We start from the raw sequence: 19,352 nt of genomic DNA, 5'->3' as shown, positions 1-19,352 counted from the left end.
ACAGAACATTAAAGGGATATGTTTTTTGTACCTTTATTTAACAAGGCAAGTCAGTTAACCTGTTGTGGTATAGGGGGCAGTATTTTCACGGCCGGATAAAAAACGTACCCGATTTAATCTGGTTACTACTCCTGCCCAGAAACTAGAATATGCATATAATTATTAGCGTTGGATAGAAAACACTCCAAAGTTTCTAAAACTGTTTGAATGGTGTCTGTGAGTATAACAGAACTCATTTGGCAGGCCAAAACCTGAGAAGATTCCAAACAGGAAGTGCCATCTCTGACTATTTCTTGGCCTTCTTGATCATCTCTATCCAAAACAGGGGAGCTCTGCTGTAACGTGACATTTTCTAACACTCCCATAGGCTCTCAGAAGGCGCCAGAACGGGGAATGATGACTTTGCAGGCCATGGCTGAAAAACAGTAGCGCATTTGGATAGTGGTCGATCTGAGAACAATGAGACTGGGGGCGCGTGCACGAGAAGACGCCATGTTTTTATTTTTTCGTCTTTGAATGAAAACAGGGTTTCCCGGTCGGAATATTATCGCTTTTTTAAGAGAAAAATCGCATAAAAATTGATTTTAAACAGTGTTTGACATGCTTCGAAGTACAGTAATGGAATATTTTTACATTTTTTATCACGAAATGCGCCGGGCGCGTCACCCTTCTTTACCCTTCGGATAGTGTCTTGAACGCACGAACAAAACGCCGCTATTTGGATATAACTATGGATTATTTGGAACCAAACCAACATTTGTTATTGAAGTAGAAGTCCTGTGAGTGCATTCTGATGAAGAACAGCAAAGGTAATCCAATTTTTCTTATAGTACATCGGAGTTTGGTGAGTACCAAACTTGGTGGGTGTCAAAATAGCTAGCCATGATGGCCAGGCTATCTACTCAGAATATTGCAAAATGTGCTTTCACCGAAAAGCTATTTTAAAATCGGACATAGCGATTGCATAAAGGAGATCTGTATCTATAATTCTTAAAATAATTGTTATGTTTTTTGTGAACGTTTATCGTGAGTAAATTCACCGGAAGTGTTCGGTGGGAATGCTAGTTCTGAACGTCACATGCTAATGTGAAAAGCTGGTTTTTGATATAAATATGAACTTGATTGAACAAAACATGCATGTATTGTATAACATAATGTCCTAGGAGTGTCATCTGATGAAGATCATCAAAGGTTAGTGCTGCATTTAGCTGTGGTTTTGTTTTTTGTGACATTATATGCTAGCTTGAAAAATGGGTGTCTGATTATTTCTGGCTGGGTACTCTGCTGACATAATCTAATGTTTTGCTTTCACTGTAAAGCCTTTTTGAAATCTGACAATGTGGTTAGATAAAGGAGAGTCTTGTCTTTAAAATGGTGTAAAATAGTCATATGTTTGAAAAATGGAAGTTTTTGGATTTTTGAGGAATTTGTAATTCGCGCCACGCCTATCATTGGATATTGGAGCAGGTGTTCCGCTAGCGGAACGTCTACATGTAAGTTAACCTTGTTTTGAACACCTCCAAAACAAAGGTAATGTGGTTCGGTAAGAGGAATGCCTCTCTCCCTACCGGTGTGATTACTACCTCTGAGGGTTTAGAGCTTGAGGTAGTCACCTCATACAAGTACTTGGGAGTACGGGTAGATGGTACACTGTCCTTCTCCCAGCACATATCCAAGCTGCAGGCTAAGGTAAAATCTAGACTTGGTTTCCTCGATTGTAATTGTTCCTCTTTCACCCTAGCTGCCAAACAAACCCTGATTCAGATGACCACCCGACCCATGCTAGATTACGGAGATGTCATTTATAGATCAGCAGGTAGGGGTGCTCTCGAGGGGCTAGATGTTCTTTACCATTCGGCCGTCAAATTTGCCACCAATGCTCCTTATAGAACACATCACTGCACTCTATACTCCTCTGTAAACTGGCCATCTCTGTATACCTGACACAAGACCGACTGGTTGATGCTTATTTATTAAACCTTCTTAGGCCTCACTCCCCCCTGGATCTGAGATACCTACTGCAGCCCTCATCCTCCACATACAACACCCATTCTGCCAGTCACTTTCTTTTAAATGGTTCCCAAAGCACACACATCCATGGGTCGCTCCTCTTTTCAGTTTTCTGCAGCTAGCGACTGGAACGAGCTGCAAAAAAACACTCAAACTGGACAGTTTTTTCTTCATCTCTTCATTCAAAAACTCAATCATGGACACTCTTACTGACACTTGTGACTGCTTCATGTGATGGATTGTTGTCTCTACCTTCTGGCCCTTTGTGCGGTTGTCTGTGCTCAATAATGTTTGTACCATGTTTTGTGCTGCTACCATGTTGTGCTGCTGCCAAGTTGTCTTGCTATCGTGTTGTTGTCATGTTGTGTTGCTACCATGCTGTGTTGTTATATGTTGCTGCCATGCCATGTTGTTGTCTTTAGGTCTCTCTTTATGTATTATTGTGGTGTTTCACTTGTAGTGATGTGTGTTTTGTCCAACATTTTTATTTTTAATCCCAGCACCCATCCCTGCAGGAGGCCTTTTGCCTTTTGGTAAGCTGTCATTGTAAATAAGACTTTGTTCTTAACTGAAGTACCTAGTTAAATAAAGGTTAAATAAAAAATAAATAGAACATAATAGAAATAAGACCATGGTCATAAAAAAAAATCCTCCATAATCTTAAATGGCACTGACCACCACTGGTTTCCATCTACAGTTTTTGTGCAAATAAATTCATGCCGTATAAAAAAAAGATGGAAACAGGAAGTTTCGGTCCAATTTTATATATGCCAACAGATAATTTGTTCGTTTGACATGGTTGGATCTTTTTGTGTCAGTAAAATTAAAATGCCTTTATGTGCAAATATTAATATAATAACCATCATATTAATGTAAACTTGGAGTCACGCTGAGATATGGAGTGTAGTCCTCCCACTACTATTCAGGAATCCATGCGGTTTATTAGGCTACAAATGAATTAAGTTAGAACTTCACAGGGTGGTGACTGTGCACGGTGATGATCTTGATTCTCCTTTCCAATAAATATTGAGGGACTTATTCTGGTGACATGATGAGTGCTGCTTTACTGCCGTTTGACAAATAAAATTATTCTCGCTCTTATCCACAATAATCTAATTTTGTTGACTAGCCTACCCGCACATCCTATCAGCACTGTATCTGTGAGCTGTTGGCTAGAGTGCACATACCAAGAGCACAGTAGGCAGTATACTTTTTAACCTTTTCATGCGTGAGTTACAAATATCTCTAATGGTCCCCCCAGCATGAGTTTTTTATGAGTGTGATGTCAGAATGTGCTCACTTTTCCAAAATTGTATTGTTACGCAACAGGACAGTTAACCCACGTTTACAAACATAGATCTTGATGAAAAGGTACTGTCTGTCAACTAGGCAAATGAGAAAGCCAAAACAAAATCCTAGATAGCAAGACTACACAGTCCGGAGCTTCCAGCTCCACAAAAGAAGCCTCCAGTGATGATCTATGGTCTGAAGCCTGTAGGGATAATCCATGGCAAGAAGCCTGTAGGGATGATCCATGGCCCGGAGCCTGTAGAGATGATCCATGGCACGAAGCCTCCAGTGATGATCCATGGCACAAAGCCTCCAGTGATGATCCATGGCGCCGAACCTGTGGTGATGATCCATGGCACGGAGCCTGCAGCGACGGTCCCCAGTCCAGAACCTCCTGAGACGGTCTCCAGTCCGGAGCCTCCAGCAACGCTCCCCAGTCCGGGGCTCCAGCGACGCTCTCCAGTCCGGAGCCTCCAGCGACGCTCTCCAGTCCGGAGCCTCCAGCGACGCTCTCCAGTCCGGAGCCTCCAGCGACGCTCTCCAGTCCGGAGCCTCCAGCGGTGTCCTGCAGCCCAGAACCTCCAGTGGCGGCCTGCAGCCCAGAACCTCCAGCAATGATCTACAGTCCGGTTCTTTCGACGATGATCCATGGTCCGGTGATAATAAAGCAGAAGGATCAGCGGTTGGAGCGGGGATTACGCCCCGAACCGCCTCCTCTGCTGGAGGTTAAGGTTATGTGGACTGCATTTGAGTCGCCATAAACAGGAGTTGCCCACCCTACCCTCCCTTTTGTTTTTGTTTAGGAGCATTCGGAGTCTGCACCTTTGGAGCGGGGGGGGGGGTACTGTCACATCCTGACCATAGTAAGAGGTTATTTTCTATGGTAGAGTAGGTCAGGGCGTGACAGGGGGTGTTTTGTGTTTTTCTATGTTTAAGTTCTAGTATTTCTATGTTGTTTTTTTGGGGGTTGATCTCCAAATGGACGCAGCTGGTCCTCGTTGTCTCGAATTGGAGATCATATTTAAGTAGGGGTTTTTCTCCACCTGGGTTTTGTGGGTTATTATATTTTGAGTAGCGTTTGTTTCTCTCTGCGTCACGGTTTGTTGTCTTGTCAATTCAGTTATTTATGTATTGCAAAGTTTCACGGATTAAATCAAATGTGGAACTACAACCCCGCTGCACTTTGGTCAGCTCCTTTCGACAGCCGTGACAGGCACTCACAAACTCTACCCACCGTCGGATTACTTTAGACTTCTAGAAAATGTTTTACTAAATTATTTTGAGCGCTGTGTGAGCTCACCCGTAATGTGATGAATTATAAATAGTACCGTGAAACTTAAATTAATAGCATAGGCATGTATTTGCTTAAATCACTGAACACAACAGGCACTTATAAGAAAAAGGCTTCTTTTTGAGTCAGGTTTCTATTTCCTTAATTCACACAGCTACTGCTCATTTGCATAGTTAATTGTTTCATTCCAGCATTCACTTCCAGCATTTTAATCAATTTCCTGCACCAATGTGTTTTCGTTTACATACTTTGTCATGTCTCTCTCTCTCTCTCTCTCTCTCTCTCTCTCTCTCTCTCTCTCTCTCTCTCTCTCTCTCTCTCTCTCTCTCTCTCTCTCTCTCTCTCTATATATATATATATATATATATATATATATATATATAGTACCAGTCAAAAGTTTGGACACACCTACTCATTCAAGGGTTTTTCTTAATTTTTTACTATTATCTACTTTGTAGAATAATAGTGAAGACATCAAAACTATGAAATAACACATATGGAATCATGTAGTAACCAAAAAAGTGTTAAACAAATCAAAATATATTTTCTATTTTATATCCTTCAATGTAGCCACCCTTTGCCTTGATGACAGCTTTGCACACTCTTGGCATTCTCTCAACCAGCAGCACCTGGAATGCTTTTTCAACAGTCTTGAAGGTGTTCCCACATATGTTAAGCACTTGTTGGCTGCTTTCCCTTCAATCTGCAGTCCAACTCATCTCAAACCATCTCATTTGGGTTGAGGTCGGGTGACTGTTGAGGCCAGGTCATTTGATGCAGCACTCCATCACTCTCCTTCTTGGTCAAGTAGCCCTTCCACAGCCTGGAGGTGTTTTGGGTTATTGTCCTGTTGAAAAACAAATGATAGTCCCACTAAGCGCAAACCAGATGGGATGGGGTATCGCTGCAGAATGCTGTGGTAGCCATGCTGGTTAAGTGTGCTGCCATGACTGTCCTGTGAGTATCCAATGGGTCAGATCAGCTTGGCGGTGGATGACAGTAACCAGGCCCTCTCTCACCCACAGAAGGGAGGAGGGAACTGGGCCGGTTTGACAGCTCACACCCTGTCGTAAATTAAAGGAGGGGAGATCCAGTAGGAATGGCTTTGTTAACAGACAGTCTTCCCACCGAAACTCTAACAGTTTCTAAAGCAAATACTGGAGAAAAAAATTTAACATATGAATGGTCGGAGATAATCTATAGAATTGTTTTTATTTTGTAATGTCATTAAAAAGGTTATAAAGGAAATACTGTAACTTGGAAAGTTTCTGTCAAGTTTCCATCCTTAACGTTGTAAATGAAATATAAAAATTATGAAAGTAGTTTTGTTAAGATAGGAATGTGATTTTAGGAGCCATAAGAGAATCTATCTCCTATAAACTGTGCATAGTAAGTATCCACGCCCCGAGTGAGGTCAGAGAACGTGTCAGACTGACAGAACCATCCCCTTCGGCCAGAGTGCATAAAAGGATTGTTAAAGAGATTAAGCTCCCTGGGCAAGGTGGGCCACAGCCAGTGTAATCGCGTGGCACGAAATACAAATACCTCATAAATGCTATAACTTCAATTTCTCAAACATATGACTATTTTACACCATTTTACAGACAAGACTCTCGTTAATCTAACCACACTGTCCGATTTCAAAAAGGCTTTACAGCGAAATCAAAACATTAGATTATGTCAGGAGAGTACCCTGCCAACAATAATCACACAGCCATTTTCAAAGCAGCCTATATGTCACAAAAAACAAAACCACAGCTAAATGCAGCACTAACCTTTGATGATCTTCATCAGATGACACTCCTAGGACATTATTATGCTTTTTACATTAGCATGTGATGTTCAGAACTAGCATACCCACCGCAAACCTCCGATGAATTTACTTAATTACTCACGATTAACGTTCACAAAATACATAATTTTTTAAAGAATTATAGATACAGAACTCCTTTATGCAATCGCGGTGTCAGATTTTAAAATAGCTTTTCGGCGAAAGCACATTTTGCAATATTCTGAGTAGATAGCCCGGCCATCACGGCTAGCTAATTTGACACCCACCAAGTTTGGTCCTCACCAAACTCAGATTTACTATAAGAAAAATTTGATTACCTTTGCTGTTCTTCGTCAGAATGCACTCCCAGGACTTCTACTTCAACAACAAATGTTGTTTTGGTCCGAAATAATCCATAGTTATATTGAAATAGCTCCGTTCTGTTCATGCGTTCAGGTAACTATCCGAAGGGTGACGCACGAGCGCATTTCGTGACAACAAATTTCAAAATATTCCATTACCTTACTTCGGGGCATGTCAAACGCTGTTTAAAATCAATTTTTATGCGATTTTTCTCGTAAAATAGCGATAATATTCCAACTGGGCGACGTTGTATTCGTTCAAAGAGAGAAAGAAAAACATGGAGAATTCACATGAACGCGCATCTCCAGTGTCACTGTTCTCAGCCTGACCACTCACAAAATCTCCTGCTGTTTTTCGCCCAGAGACTGGAGAGACGTCATTCCACTTTCTGGCGCCTTCTGAGAGCCAATGGAAGACTTAGGAAATTTCACGTTACAGCAGAGATGCTGTATTTTTGATAGAGATGCCAATGAAGGAGAACAAATTGTCAGACAGGGCACTTCCTGTATGGAATCTTCTCAGGTTTTGGCCTGCCATATGAGTTCTGTTATACTCACAGACACCATTCAAACCGTTTTAGAAATGTTAGAGTGTTTTCTATCCAAATCTACTAATTATATGCATATTCTTGTTTCTGGGCAAGAGTAGTAACCAGTTTAAATGGGGTACGTTTTTATCCGGCCGTGCAAATACTGCCCCCTAGCCCCAACAGGTTTAACATTAGACCAGAAAAGAGTGGAGCGTGGCTACACATTTGAAACGGTTGGAACTTTGAACCTCAACACAAGGGGCGGCAGGTAACCTAGTGGTTAGAGCGTTGGACTAGTAACCGAAAGGTTGCAAGATTGAATCCCTGAGCTGACAAGGTACAAATCTGTCATTCTGCCCCTGAACAAGGCAGTTAACCCACTGTTCCTAGGCTTTCATTAAAAATAAGAATTTGTTCTTAATTAACTGACTTGCCTAGTAAAATAAAGATAAATAAAATAAAAGGTGAATAAACTCACCTCCCAGACTAGACCAGAACATCACCAGGCTGCAGCTGTGTGTGTAAAGGGATTCAAAGTCAGACTATTAACAAGAGCTGGAGAGAGGAGAATACTCCCCTCTCTGACAATCACTGGTATGGCTGATTAGCTGGTTCATTCCATGGTAAGTGTAGATGGGGAAAAAAACAGATTTAAGAATACCAAGCAATGACCTCATTGCACACCAATGAGACGGGCGGTGTTCACTTGATTGACTGTATTTTAGTCCAATGACCAACTATCGTTTTGAAACCTAGGTAGATAGCCAATGAGCTGGGCTTTAAAGGAGTACGTGATGGTCCTTTGTGTGAATAAAAAACATTTTGCTGAGCCCAACAGCCATCATTCGGCAGAGAGTATCGAGAGAAGAAAGCAGGACTGGTATTACGCACGCATGCTCGATTAGTTACACCAATTTAATTGCTATTTTAGAAAGTAGAACATGGCTAATAAAACAGGAAAAACTCAATCGAAGATGAAGTATACTGTACAGATTTGGACAAAATTATTGGACGAGATTATATTTCATAATAATCATTTTGTTCCCCAAACTCTATATAATATATGTTTATAGATATATGTTGTTTATTTGATGTATTGATGCAGGGCTCATCTGTAACGCCCCTGCTAAAATAATGGTTCAATAAAATAAGTAATAGTAAACTTGAGTTCTTACTTAATAAAAAAAAAAATCAATAGTGGTAAAGACTCAGATATAACCTCTGGGAGCTAACTCCAAAGAGACCACAGTCAAGTCTCCATCCCCCACTCATGCAAATGGCTCCACACCCACACCCACCCCCACCCAGCCATGTGTAGGATGGTAAGTGCTTTACAGCAGAAAGAAACTGCTATTGGACTTGGCATCAGCAGCACAATCTTGTGTAGAGGACTCAGGGTGTTCTAAATACCATAATTGTAAATAGTGTGTAAATAGATGTTTTTTTATATATACATATTGTGGCAAAGAAGGGGGTCAAGTGATAAATGGCAGATATGTGAGGGCAGAACTAATAAACGGGCTCTGCCCGATCACTAAAATGGCCACCCCGATCAGAACTACAGATCACAAAATGGCCGACTGCCAAAACTACAATTCCCAGAAGCAAGGGGAACCCTCAGAAGGTGGAGCCGACCCACAGATAAAAGGTCAAGAAAAACCAGGAAGAGAGAGAGAGGGTGGGAAGGATCTATGAACCATAGAGAAAGAGACAATCTACATTGGCTGGATTTACCGTGTACGAGCTGGACTGTTTTGGACTTACCTGTTGGCGTTTAGACCTGGACCTACCGAGAACCAGATTTGTGTACCGAACCCTGCTATCCTTGACCTTACCTACGGCCTGGGTGGACCAGGACAGCGAAACAAACACACAGGTACTGTCATGTTTGAAAGAACTTTCATTCGGAGCTGACTTTGGTGACAGTTTCCCACTTAATTTGTGACAAACGCTCCTAACTTTGAAGAGGTTTGCCACAATATATATATATATATACATACAGTTGAAGTCGGAAGTTTACATACACTTAGGTTGGAGTCATTAAAACGAGTTTTTCACTGGTGTACCTGTGGATGTATTTCAAGGCCTACCTTCAAACTCAATGCCTCTTTGCTTGACTTCATGGGAACATCAAAAGAAATCAGCCAAGACCTCAGAAAAAAATTGTAGACCTCCACAAGTCTGGTTCATCCTTGAGAGCAATTTCCAAACACCTGAATGTACCGCGTTCATCTGTACAAACAATAGTATGCAAGTATAAACACCATGGGACCACGCAGCCGTCATACCGCTCAGGAAGGAGACGCATTCTGTCTCCTAGAGATGAACGTACTTTGGTGCAAAAAGTGCAAATCAATCCCAGAACAACAGCAAAGGACCTTGTGAAGATGCTGGAGGAAACAGGTACAAAAGTATCTATATCCACAGTTAACCTGTTGGGTCTAGGGGGCAGCATTTGCACGTCTGGATAAAAAAAATGTACCCGATTTAATCTGGTTACTAATCCTACCCAGTAACTAGAATATGCATATACTTATTATATATGGATAGAAAACACTCTAAAGTTTCCAAAACTGTTTGAATGGTGTCTGTGAGTATAACAGAACTCATTTGGCAGGCAAAACCCTGAGACATTTTCTGACAGGAAGTGGATACCTGATGTGTTGTATTGACTTTAAACCTATCCCATTGAAAAACACAGGGGTTTAGGAATATTTTGGCACTTCCTATTGCTTCCACTAGATGTCACCAGCCTTTACAAAGTGTTTTGAGTCTTCTGGAGGGAGATCTGACCGAACAAGAGCCATGGAACGGTGATGTCCCATTAGACACCTGGCGCTACTTCATGTTGGGTACCCTCGTTCCAATACGTTATAAAAGACTATGCATTCGTCCACCTTGAATATTATTCATGTTCTGGTTAAAAAGGCCCTAATGATTTATGCTATACAACGTTTGACATGTTTGAACGAACGGAAATATATTTTTCCCCTCGTTCATGACGAGAAGTCCGGCTGGCTTACATCATGTGCTAACGAGACGGAGATTTTTGGACATAAATGATGAGCTTTTTTGAACAAAACTACATTCGTTATGGACCTGTGATACCTGGAAGTGACATCTGATGAAGAGAATCAAAGGTAATGGATTATTTACATAGTATTTTCGATTTTAGATCTCCCCAACATGACGTCTAGTCTGTATCGCAACGCGTATATTTCTGGGCGCAGTGCTCAGATTATTGCAAAGTGTGATTTTCCCAGTAAGGTTATTTTTAAATCTGGCAAGTTGATTGCGTTCAAGAGATGTAAATCTATAATTCTTTAAATGACAATATAATATTTTAACAATGTTTTCTAATTTTAATTATTTAATTTGTGACGCTGACTTGACTGCCGGTTATTGGAGGGAACGATTTCCTCAACATCAATGCCATAGTAAAACGCTGTTTTTGGATATAAAAATGAACTTGATAGAACTAAAAATGCATGCATTGTCTAACATAATGTCCTAGAGTGTCATCTGATGGAGATTGTAAAAGGTTAGTGCATCATTTTAGCTGGTTTTATGGTTTTGGTGACCCTGTCTTTGACTTGACAAAACATTACACACAACTCTTGTAAATGTACTGTCCTAACATACTCTAAATTTATGCTTTCGCCGTAAAACCTTTTTGAAATCGTAAAACGTGGTTAGATTAAGGAGATGTTTATCTTTCAAATGGTGTAACATAGTTGTATTTTTGAAAAATTTGAATTTTGACATTTATTTGGATTCAAATTTGCCGCTCTTGAAATGCACCTGCTGTTGATGGAGTGCACCACGGGTGGCACGCTAGCGTCCCACCTAGCCCCAAGAGGTTAATCTAACCACGTTTTACGTTTTCAAAAAGGTTTTACGGCGAAAGCATAAATTTAGAGTATGTTAGGACAGTACATTTACAAGAGATGTGTGTAATGTTTTGTCAATTCAAAGACAGGGTCACCAAAACCATAAAACCAGCTAAAATGATGCACTAACCTTTTACAATCTCCATCAGATGACACTCCTAGGACATTATGTTAGACAATGCATGCATTTTTAGTTCTATCAAGTTCATATTTATATCCAAAAACAGCGTTTTACTATGGCATTGATGTTGAGGAAATCGTTTCCCTCCAATAACCGGCAGTCAAGTCAACACCACAAATTAAATAATTAAAATTAGAAAACATTGGTAAAATATTATATTGTCATTTAAAGAATTATAGATTTACATCTCTTGAACGCAATCAACTTGCCAGATTTAAAAATAACCTTACTGGGAAATCACACTTTGCAATAATCTGAGCACTGTGCCCAGAAAAATACGGCGTTGCGATACAGACTAGACGTCATGTTGGGGAGATCTAAAATCGAAAATACTATGTAAATAATCCATTACCTTTGATTCTCTTCATCAGATGTCACTTCCAGGTATCACAGGTCCATAACGAATGTAGTTTTGTTCAAAAAAGCTCATCATTTATGTCCAAAAAATCTCCGTCTTGTTAGCACATGATCTAAGCCAGCCGGACTTCTCGTCATGAACGAGGGGAAAAATATATTTACGTTCGTTCAAACATGTCAAACGTTGTATAGCATAAATCATTAGGGCCTTTTTTAACCAGAACATGAATAATATTCAAGGTGGACGAATGCATACTCTTTATAACGTATTGGAACGAGGGTACCCAACATGAAGTAGCGCCAGGTGTCTAATGGGACATCACCGTTCCATGGCTCTTGTTCGGTCAGATCTCCCTCCAGAAGACTCAAAACACTTTGTAAAGGCTGGTGACATCTAGTGGAAGCAATAGGAAGTGCCAAAATATTCCTCAGCCCCTGTGTTTTTCAATGGGATAGGTTTAAAGGTAATACAACACATCAGGTATCCACTTCCTGTCAGAAAATGTCTCAGGGTTTTGCCTGCCAAATGAGTTCTGTTATACTCACAGACACCATTCAAACAGTTTTAGAATCTTTAGAGTGTTTTCTATCTATATATAATAAGTATATGCATATTCTAGTTACTGGGTAGGATTAGTAACCAGATTAAATCGGGTACATTTTTTTTATCCAGCCGTGCAAATACTGCCCCCTAGCCCTAACAGGTTAACATCCTTATAATTTATCGCCCTCCAGGTTCCCTTGGAGAGTTCATCAATGGGAGAGTTCATCAATGAGCTTGACGCCTTGATAAGTTCCCTACCTGAGGATGGCTCACCCCTCACAGTTCTGGGTGACTTTAACCTCCCTACGTCTACCTTTGACTCATTTCTCTCTGCCTCCTTCTTTCCACTCCTCTCCTCTTTTGACCTCACCCTCTCACCGTCCCCCCTACTCACAAGGCAGGCAATGCGCTTGACCTCATCTTTACTAGATGCTGTTCTTCTACTAATCTCACTGCAACTCCCCTCCAAGTCTCCGACCATTACCTTGTATCCTTTTCCCTCTCGCTGTCCTCCAACACTACTCACTCAGCCCCTACTCAGATGGTATTGCGCCGTCGCAACCTTCGCTCTCTCTCTCCTACTACTCTCTCCTCTTCCATCCTATCATCTATGTCCCCTATCCTCCCGGCCGGCTCGGTCCTCCCCTCCTGCTCCGTGGCTTGACGATTCATTGCGAGCTCACAGAACAGGGCTCCGGGCAGCCGAGCGGAAATGGAGGAAAACTAGCCTCCCTGCGGACCTGGCATCTTTTCACTCCCTCCTCTCTACATTTTCTTCCTCTGTTTCTGCTGCTAAAGCCACTTTCTACCACTCTAAATTCCAAGCATCTGCCTCTAACCCTAGGAAGCTCTTTGCCACCTTCTCCTCCCTCCTGAATCCTCCTCCTCCTCCGCTCCCTCTCTGCGGATGACTTTGTCAACCATTTTGAAAAGAAGGTTGACGACATTTGATCCTCGTTTGTTAAGTCAAACGACACCGCTGGTCCTGCTCACGTTGCCCTCCCCTATGCTTTGACCTCTTTCTCCCCTCTCTCTCCAGATGAAATCTTGCGACTTGTGACAGCCGGCCACCCAACAACCTGCCCGCTTGACCCTATCCCCTCCTCTCTTCTCCAGACCATTTCCGGAGAACTTCTCACCTCGCTCATCAACTCATCCTTGACCGCTGGCTACGTCCCTTCCGTCTTCAAGAGAGCGAGAGTTGCACCCCTTCTCAAAAAACCTACACTCGATCCCTCTGATGTCAAAAACTACAGACCAGTATCCCTTCTTTCTTTTCTCTCCAAAACTTTTGAGCGTGCCGTCCTTGGCCAGCTCTCTTGCTATCTCTCTCAGAATGACCTTCTTGATCCAAATCAGTCAGGTTTCAAGACTGGTCATTCAATATAGACTGCTCTTCTCTGTGTCACGGAGGCTCTCCGCACTGCTAAAGCTAACTCTCTCTCCTCTGCTTTCATCCTTCTAGACCTATCTGCTGCCTTTGATACTGTGAACAATCAGATCCTCCTCTCCACCCTCTCTGAGTTGGGCATCTCCGGCACGGCTCACTCTTGGATTGCGTCCTACCTGACAGGTCGCTCCTACCAGGTGCCGTGGCGAGAATCCGTCTCCGCACCACGTGCTCTCACCACTGGTGTCCCCCAGGGCTCAGTTCTAGGCCCTCTCCTATTCTCGCTATACACCAAGTCACTTGGCTCTGTCATATCCTCACATGGTCTCTCCTATCATTGCTACGCAGACAACACACAATTAATCTTCTCCTTTCCCCCTTCTGATAACCAGGTGGCGAATCGCATCTCTGCATGTCTGGCAGAAATATCAGTGTGGATGACGGATCACCACCTCAAGCTGAACCTCGGCAAGATGGAGCTGCTCTTCCTCCCGGGAAGGACTGCCCGTTCCATGATCTCGCCATCACGGTTGACAACTCCATTGTGTCCTCCTCCCAGTGTGCTTAGAGCCTTGGCGTGACCCTGGACAACACCCTGTCATTCTCCGCTAACATCAAGGCGGTGACCCGATCCTGTAGGTTCATGCTCTACAACATTCGCAGAGTACGACCCTGCCTTACACAGGAAGCGGCGCAGGTCCCAATCCAGGCACTTGTCATCTCCCGTCTGGATTACTGCAACTCGCTGCTGGCGGGGCTCCCTGCCTGTGCCATTAAACCCCTACAACTCATCCAGAATGCCGCAGCCCGTCTGGTGTTCAACCTTCCCAAGTTCTCTCACATCTCCCCACTCCTCCGCACACTCCACTGGCTTCCAGTTGAAGCTACAAGACCGTGGTGCTTGCCTACGGAGCTGTGAAGGGAACGGCACCTCCATACCTTCAGGCTCTGATCAGTCCCTACACCCAAAGAAGGGCACTGTGTTCATCCACCTCTGGCCTGCTCGCCTCCCTACCTCTGCTGAAGCACAGTTCCCGCTCAGCCCAGTCAAAACTGTTCGCTGCTCTGGCACCCCAATGGTGGAACAAGCTCCCTCACGACGCCAGGACAGCGGAGTCAATCACCACCTTTCGGAGACACCTGAAACCCCACCTCTTTAAGGAATACCTGGGATAGGATAAAGTAATCCTTCTAACCCCCCCCCCCCCCCCCCAAAAAAAGATATAGATGTACTATTGTAAAGTGGTTGTTCCACTGGATATCATAAGGTGAATGCACCAATTTGTAAGTCGCTCTGGATAAGAGCGTCTGCTAAATGACGTCAATGTAAATGTAAATGTAACCTGAAGGAAAAAGCCACTGCTCCAAAACTGGCATAAAAAGCCGGACTACGGTTTGCAACTGCACATGGGGACAAAGATCGTACTTTTTGGAGAAATGTCCTCTGGTCTGATGAAACAAAAATGGAACTGTTTGGCCATAATGACCATCGTTATGTTTGGAGGAAAAAGGGGGAAGCTTGCAAGCCGAAGAACACCATCCCAACCGTGAAGCATGGGGGTGGCCGCATCATGTTGTGGGGGTGCTTTGCTGCAGGAGGGACTGGTGCACTTCACAAAATTAGATGGCATCATGAGGCTGAAAATTATGTGGATATATTGAAGCAACATCTCAAGACATCAGTCAGGAAGTTAAAGTTTGGTCGCAAAGGGGTCTTCCAAATGGACAATGACCCCAAGCATACTTCCAGAGTTGTGGAAAAAGGGCTAAGGACAACAAAGTCAAGGTATTGGAGTGGCCATCACAAAGCCCTGACCTCAATCCTATAGAAAATGTGTGGGCAGAACTGAAAAAGCGAGTGCGAGCAAGGAGGCCTACAATTGTAACTCAGTTACACAAGCTCTGTCAGGAGGAATGGGCCAAAATTTACCCATCTTATTGTGGGAAGCTTGTGGAAGGCTACCCGCAAAGTTTGACCCAAGTTAAACAATTTAAAGGCAATGCAACCAAATACTAATTGTTTGTATGTAAACTTCTGACCCACTGGGAATGTGATGAAAGAAATAAAAGCTGAAATAAATCGTTCTCTCAACTATTATTCTGACATTTCACATTCTTAAAATAAAGTGGTGATCCTAACTGACCTAAGAGGGAATTTTTCCTCGGATTAAATGTCAGGTATTGTGAAAAACAGAGTTTAAATATATTTGGCTAAGGTGTATGTAAACTTCCGACTTTAACTGTATATATGTACATGTATATATATATATATATATATATATATATACATTTTTCAATTTGTTTGTGGTGTGTTCACTTATGACATACAATCAATGTTAGCTGCTTACTTGGCCCTTATCTTAAAATTTCACTTCTGTGTTTGAAGACATTTTATCAGCATTCTTGTCGCGTCTCCTGTTAGTTCCTTTTATTTAGGGAATCTAATCATCCATCATGTATGACATTACTGGGAGTGTGTAAACTTATATTTTTTATTAGCATAGCATTTTTGTATGTTCTCTATAGTTATGTTCTTGAAAATGTATCAATTTACCAATTCGGCCACTTGGAGGCCACTACATTTAGCCAACTGGTGAGGAACACCTTGGTGACCACCACACCATCACACCTCCTCCTCCATGCTTCATGGTGGGAACCACACATCCGGAGATCATCCGTTCACCTACTCTGCTTCTCACAAAGACACGACGGTTGGATCCAAAAATCTCAAATTTGGACTCATCAGAACAAAGGACAGATTTCCACCGGTCTAAAGTCCGTTGCTCGTGTTTTTTGGCCCAAGCAAGTCTCTTCTTCTTATTGGTGTCCTTTAGTAGTGGTTTCTTTGCAGCAATTTGACCATGAAGGCCTGATTCACACAGTGTCCTCTGAGCAGTTGATGTAGAAATGTGTCTGTTACTTGAAATCAGTGAAGCATTTATTTGGGCTGCAATCTGAGGTGCAGTTAACTCTAATGAACTTATCCTCTGCAGCAGAGGCAACTCTGGGTCTTCCTTTCCTGTGGCAGTCCTCATGAGAGCCAGTTTCGTCATAGCGCTTGATGGTTTTTGCGACTGCACTTGAAGAAACTTCAAGTTCTTGACATTTTATGAATTGACTGACCTTCATGTCTTAAAGTAATGATGGACTGTTGTTTCTCTTTGCTTATTTGAGCTGTTCTCGCCATAATATGGACTTGGCCTTTTACCAAATAGCGCTATCTTCTGTATACTACCTGTTAACCTCTATGGGCTAGGCGGGACGAATTCGTCCCACCTACGTAACAGCCACTTTAATAAGCCTGTGGCGCGATTTTCAAAACCTTAAAAATCCTATTACTTCAATTTCTCAAACATATGACTATTTCACAGCTATTTAAAGACAAGACTCTCGTTAATCTAACCACACTGTCCGATTTCAAAAAGGCTTTACAACGAAAGCAAAACATTAGATTATGTCAGCAGAGTACCAAGCCAGAAATAGTCAGACACCCATTTTTCAAGCTAGCATATAATGTCACATAAACCCAGAAGACAGCTAAATGCAGTACTAACCTTTGATGATCTTCATCAGATGACAACCCTAGGACATTATGTTATACAATACATGCATGTTTTGTTCAATCAAGTTCATATTTATATCAAAAACCAGCTTTTTACATTAGCATGTGACGTTCAGAACTAGCATACCCCCCGCAAACTTCCGGAGGAATTCGCTAACATTTTACTAAATTACTCACGATAAACGTTCACAAAAAGCATAACAATTATTTTAAGAATTATAGATACAGACCTCCTCTATGCACTCGATATGTCCGATTTTAAAATAGCTTTTTGGTGAAAGCACATTTTGCAATATTCTAAGTACATAGCCCAGGCATCACGGGCTAGCTATTTAGAAACTCCGCAAGTTTAGCACTCACCATAATCATATTTACTATTATAAAAGTTTGATTACCTTTTGTTGGTCTTCGTCAGAATGCACTCCCAGGACTGCTACTTCAATAACAAATGTTGGTTTGGTCCAAAATAATCCATTGTTATATCCGAATAGCGGCGTTTTGTTCGTGCGTCCCAGACACTATCTGAAATGGTAAATCAGGGTCGCGCGCATGGCGCAATTCGTGACAAAAAAAAATCTAAATATTCCATTACCGTACTTCGAGGCATGTCAACCGCTGTTTAAAATCCATTTTTATGCCATTTTTCTCGTAAAAAAAGCGATAATATTCCGACCGGGAATGTCCATTTAGCTAAACTGAGGAAAGTAAACAAAGCTTTCGGTCGACGCGGGCACGCGCCTGAGTCTCACAGTACTGTAACCAGCCACTACCCAAACGCGCTACTTTGTTTCAGCCAGAGCCTGCAAAGCCACGATTCAGCTTTTTGCCGCCTTCTGAGACCCTATGGCAGCCGTAGGAAGTGTCACGGGACAGCTAAGATCCTCACTCTTCAATAAACAGAGACAAGAAGAACGACACCTTGTCAGACAGGCCACTTCCTGCCTGAAACCTTGTCAGGTTTTTGCCTGCCAAATGAGTTCTGTTATACTCACAGACACCATTCAAACAGTTTTAGAAACTTTAGGGTGTTTTCTATCCATATGTAATAAGTATATGCATATTCTAGTTACTGGGTAGGAGTGGTAACCAGATTAAATCGGGTATGTTTTTTATCCAGCCGTGTCAATACTGCCCCCTATCCTAAACAGGTTAATTGAAATGCATTCCAGGAGATTACCTCATGAATCTGTTTGAGAGAATGCCAAGTTTGTGAAAAGCTGTCATCAAGGCAAAGGGTGGCTACTTTGAAGAATCTAACATATAAAATATATTTTGATTTATTTAACACTTATTTGTTTACTATGTGATTCCATATGTGCTATTTCATAGTTTTGATGTCTTCACTATTTTTCTAAAGTGTAGAAAATAAAAAAATACAGAAAACCCCTTGAGGGGTATTGACTGGTACTGTATATATATTTAAACAAAATCCTTGACAAAATAATGATTATCTTCTATGACTTTTCGCCAGTTCTTGTTTTCACCACTAGAGGGCAATTGGATGATTTATAGGGGTCTGTACTCCCGAAGTTGTTGAACTTTTTTTGTGCTTGCCAGTGTCATGACTCTCCTCTGAGGATCCAAAAGATCAGGTTACAGTGGATCAGCTCTACAGCGCTCTCTCTCTCTCCCACAGAGGGGAAGAGGGGGTTTTATGACACCTCACTCGATTGTAAATCATAGGCAGCAGATGATTCCCTTGGAATGTCTGTGTGACTTATGAACAGGTCACCGCCTAAGAACTTCAACAACTTCGGGAAAGTACACAGGGACAATATATTTCATCCTCTGAATGTTGGTAATGATGAGAAATGGAACATGGGAAATTAATGTATATTTTGTGATGTCATTAAAATGATCAGAAAGACGTTATAACAGGAACATTGTAACTTTAAGAGCTTTCATACAGTATATTTCAGATTTACATCTAAATGTTGTAAAACTTATATGATAGAAATGTGATTTTAGTATTCTAATGAGATAATGGGTTTTCATGTCTGTGGCACACTAACTAAATCACGCCCCGAATGAGGTCAGAGTTTGTGTCAACATGATGGAACTGCCTTCCAAGGCCATAGTGCTTAAAAGGACTTGTTGAGAATTTAAGTACAGACCAGAGAACGTGAGGATGTGGTCCACACGTTGAAATGGTTATAACTACAATATCAGAAAAT

At 41.9% G+C, this 19,352-nt stretch overlaps 1 protein-coding gene across 1 annotated transcript in view; it reads right to left on the bottom strand.

The window, feature by feature from the left end:
- Window positions 1–19,352, bottom strand: part of LOC106576893 (phospholipid phosphatase 4-like) — a 76,440-nt gene that overhangs the window by 22,146 nt on the left and 34,942 nt on the right. The gene's annotated exons all lie outside the window — the stretch shown is intronic.

This window comes from Salmo salar, chromosome ssa18 (assembly GCF_905237065.1).
Source record: "Salmo salar chromosome ssa18, Ssal_v3.1, whole genome shotgun sequence".
In the NCBI taxonomy this organism is placed as follows: Eukaryota; Metazoa; Chordata; class Actinopteri; order Salmoniformes; family Salmonidae; genus Salmo; species Salmo salar.
This window is presented reverse-complemented; position numbering and strand designations above follow the sequence as displayed.